This window comes from Prosopis cineraria, unplaced genomic scaffold (genome assembly GCF_029017545.1).
Source record: "Prosopis cineraria cultivar Desert tree isolate PC_DT_omini unplaced genomic scaffold, ASM2901754v1 PC1, whole genome shotgun sequence".
In the NCBI taxonomy this organism is placed as follows: domain Eukaryota; kingdom Viridiplantae; phylum Streptophyta; class Magnoliopsida; order Fabales; family Fabaceae; genus Prosopis; species Prosopis cineraria.
In genome coordinates, this window is record NW_026555332.1 from 44,739,970 (window position 1) to 44,744,918 (window position 4,949).

General features: G+C 29.6%; 1 pseudogene; it reads left to right on the plus strand.

Moving 5' to 3' along the window:
- Window positions 1–3,754: 3,754 nt before the first annotated feature.
- LOC129301974 (ethylene-response factor C3-like) lies at window positions 3,755–4,443 on the plus strand (annotated as a pseudogene).
- The last annotated feature ends 506 nt before the right edge of the window (window positions 4,444–4,949 follow it).

Here is a 4,949-nt window from a genome sequence, read left to right on the forward strand (position 1 = left end):
AGTCTATACTATCGTATTATCCATCTTCAACGCAATTGCTTCATATTGAAATTGGCGGTCACTATTTGAAAATGCTATTTATCTAAATGAATGAACAACGGAGAGGATATTCCCATAAGATGGTCTTTTTTGAAAAAAAAAAAACTATAATTTTAGCCGTAAAGAACTTGACTTTCACAACCGGTACTATGATATATTGATATTGACAGATTAAAGTATATTACAAGAGGAAGACGATGGGATAAATTAAAATTATAAATTATAAATTATAAATATGAGTAAAATGACGGAGGACGGGGCGCGGAAAGTTTGGAAGTTACGTAATATATCCGATTGGTTAGAATTAGAAATATTTTGAGCATTTTATTATTTATGGAAGAAGTTAAATAATGTGATAATACCGTGAGACTTTTTTTTTTAATTTGGGTAAAATAATACCATGAGACTTTAATTGGATAACGCCTTCCCCACTGCAATACAATGATCTATGGATGTTACAGTAGTCAAAGATTTGCTATCAAATGCCTTAACATTTTTCTGTTGTCTTGTGTGTGATGCTTTTGTATCGAGCTGGGAGAGATTGGAGAAAATTTCCAAGCGTTTTAATTACATGTATGGAAACAATTTTATTCAAACAATTTCTATTATTTTTTCAAATTTAAATATTCAGCTCATGATAAATTTTTTATTTTTTTACAGTTTGATCTCAAGACCTGACAATTAATTTTACGACTTTTTTTTTTTGGTACATTTATTTTTAAATTCGATCATAGGAAATTTTCTGCTCGTGTTTACAAAATTGTAGTCTTGAGTAGTAAATCTAATTAATACTTGAATCGGTGATAATGCATTTCCTTGCATCGGGGTTAGATGATACTCTATATTAAATTAAAATGAGTAAAATAATCTTTTTTTTTCAGGCCCAAAAAAATAGCATTCATCTTTCGTCTATCTTATTTTAATTATGTATATCTACTTTTTATTTATAAACCTGTACGAATATTTTCTGAAATCAATAGTCACTCATTACAAACTTTCTTTTTACTTAAAAAAATAATGAAAATTTTAATTTTTAAATTTGTCTCAAACATTGATCTAGTCATTTAAGTTTAATTTTTATAGATTTAGTTTCTTGCATTTTATTATAAAGAAAGTTTCTAAAGTTTTAAAACACTCTAAAATTAATCTAATATGTAAAGTATTTTGATAACTTGGCATATATATATATATAGTTAAATGATGAGAAATTCACCCTTAAATCAATTTAGGTTATTAATCTAGTACCTTGTGCCACTTTTTTTCCCTTTTGTTTATTTAAAATTTTTGACTATATTTTTTTACTTAAATAATTACACTTTTTTTTTATTAATCTACATGTTTGTCATCAATATTCTACAAAAATTGAAATTGATTTGTTGATCATTAGAATATTGGGTACCTTATAATTTAAGTTAAACGGGAGGAACTCCTGTATTTTACTCTTAAAATATTAATGAATTTGTTTATGATTCGTCTGAAGGTGATATAATAGCTTATTAAAATATTAACTTTGTTGCAAATAATATGCCTAATATAACAAACAAATGAACAATCGACAAAATAGGTATTGTAACTGTAATCTCTTTTTAATAATCTGTTTGTTAAATATTTTCACAATATTTGATTATACAAGTATAAATATATATCATTTGTTTTAAATTTTCTTAATAAACACAACATATATAAATTATTATTGAATTCTCTTTTATCAGTCATTTCAATTTTTTGGCCTAAAAGATAATCTTTTCAAAACGTTATTAGAAAAAATGGATAGATGGAAAAACAAATTAACATGTGAAATAACAGAACCACATATTAGAGAAAGGACAGACAAAACACAAGTCACTATCTAGATTTTAATAGTTAATAATATTTTTAAATTCAAGATCAAGAAAACCTCCCATGTAATATGCTCCGTCAGGATCTAACACAAACAATATTATTAGCAAAATGAAAAGTCAGCGATAATGATACGTTGCTTTCTTTGTGTTAATTTATATTTATAACACACTCACATGTTAAAAAAAACCACATTAAACAGTAATATAAACTTTTAAAAATGTCATTCATGTAATATTTCATTTGTAAAATAATATTTAAGAGAGAGAATATAATAAGAAGGATAATATTAAAAATATCATTAGTAAAATTTTGTTTTTTATCAAAGTGTCTTAATTTTAATTAGTCAAATTTCTTTTAAATTAAAAATGTCTTATAATTTGTGATAAAGGGAGTATGCATAGTTTAACATGAAATATTCTTATGTAAACAATTGAAAAGTATATACATACATACATACATACATATATATATATATATATAAGAGCAACTTGATTCGAAAGATTGATGTATGTTACATGTTTATAAATCAGAAATAAATGCAACTTGCTCTATTATATGTGTCATATGTTTATATACTTATATTGATTTTATAATTAAAATAACAATAGAAACAAAACACATCACTAAACAATGACTACAATACAAAAGTTAGTGACTGAATATAGTTTGAAATATCTGACATAAGGGCTATATATATATATTTGTATAATGGTATCCGTTACTAACTCCATTTTAAATTTATTTGTTTTCAGGTTATACCCATACATTAATTTTTTTTAATTGACGTATAATATTCCGATATATCCTCATTCAAGAAAGAGAAGATAAGGTCACGTTCTTGTTTGTTATGATTTATGATGTAAAAGTTTAATGGAATGAACATTTTTCATGGAATCAATTTGCACATTTAGTATAAATAAAAACATTGAACAACTAAAGTCTACATGAGTAGTAGATACTCTCATCTTTAATATAATTGACAAAAGTATATTCATTACACTCAGTATATCCGAAGATATATTCTCTATTAGTGACGGAACTACTCCTTCTACTTACACCCAAAAAAAAAAAAACATTGAATATAAATGTGTATTTTTTAAATAAACTTTTATTTTATCAGATGTAAAATCTAAAATAAAAAATAGTCACATAACTATTACTTTTTTTAAAAAAACCATCATTAAAAAATTGAATATTAAAAATTTTAAATTCAAACTATATCCAAGCCAAATTTGAGCAGTTTAAATCTTATCATGTTGCGGAAAACACATGGTACTCATGTGGCTGGGTTATTTGCTACTTTGCTGGATCGAAGTATGAGCATAACCCTTTTCGGATATATAATTGAAGTTTGAAAATTAAAAATAAAAAAAATCAATCTTTTAATCCTTTAACTTTTAACTCATTTATAAATCAATCTCTCAATTATATATAACTCGCTATGACTCAATCCCTCACCTTTTGACTTTGTTTAAAACTCAATCCCTCAACTTTTTCTATTCTCTTTTTTATGTTAGTTTAGATCCCACTTCAAAAAATAAGAAGAGGGTCTTTTAGAGCAAGATATAAGCATTTCTTTTATCCATCTTATTTGATGAGGATATGTTTTTAAAAAAATTTGAGAAATAAAAAATGAGTTATAAGTAAATCAAAAATTGAGGGACTAAATTGCAGTTAGTCATAATTAAAGGATTAAGTCACAAAGGTTGAAGCAATAAAAAATTAATTTTCCCGTAAAAATATTTTCTAGTCTTTGAGTTGTAGGTCAGGGGAACCTATAGTATTAGCTGAATTAAAAATTGTGGCGGGCGCTGATTCAAGCCAAGCACCATCGATCTAGCCCTATATAAATACAGCATTAATAATTGGATGAATGGCAAATCATATACCCAATTCCACACAAGTTGGTCGGGGAACAAAAATCATGCGAAACTGCAACACCATGTTTTGGCCGTCAAATCAGCGCCCATGCCCAGATTGGGAGTTCTGGCAGGAGCCCTCTGATGGTTTTCTGGTCTCACTGTCAAGCAGCCAAGTTCACGACGACCCTTTCCATGATTATCTCTGCTTTGATATGGTTGACAGGGCAAATCAACCACTGGTGAATATGGAAGCCATGGAAGCGAAGACTGTCAAGGAAAGAACATACATAGGGGTGAGGAAGAGACCATGGGGAAAATTCGCAGCAGAGATCAGAGACACTACCAGGAATGGCAGAAGAGTTTGGCTGGGAACGTTCCAGAGCGCGGAGGAACTGCTTTAGCTTACGACCAAGCTGCATTCACCATGAGAGTCAACTCTGCTGTTCTGAATTTTCCGGTGGAGAGGGTTAGGCAGTCTCTGCGAGATATCAGGTATGGCTGCCGCAAAGGCTGTTCGCCTGCTTTAGCCCTCAAAGAGAGGCACTACATCCAAAGAAAACTGTCGTCAAAGGCTGAGAAAGACAGAGCCAAGCAGCAACCAGAGGTGGTGGTTCTAGAGGACTTGGGCGCTGAATATCTGGAGCAACTTCTCAGCGCATGTGATCAAAATACAAGCCCTATTTACTTCAAATAATCAAACCTGTTTCACAACTTTTTACTGTTACTTCTATCGGTTCACATATATACTTCTAAATTGTGATATCTTGGTAATTAGAAGAACACTCTCCCCGGCCTTTCCGTTCTATTTGTTGGTATTCGTTGAAAAATTTCATTTCTGATGCAAGAAGGAAGGAGTATAAAAAATTATAATGATCATACCTTCAGCTGAAGCTACGCTACTCACAAGGCATTATCCCGACCATTGCATCCTTCTCAGTTGACTTCTTTGTTTCCAGCTAACCCTCGTGGCGTCTGCATTTTGAAGTTCTATAAGCTTAAGTCCTTTCTTCAACCATAATATGTGACGTTCAACTTGCAGAAATCTGTTTCAAAAGTAGCTCCAAATCCTTCACTAGTTTTACCCCAAAGAGAAATCTTCACAAGACATGGCCAAAAGAGACGAATTAATCTTACCACAAAGACCATTTATTTTCAATCACACAGCACCTAAAATATATTTTGATGAGCATCACCGTAAACAGAAAT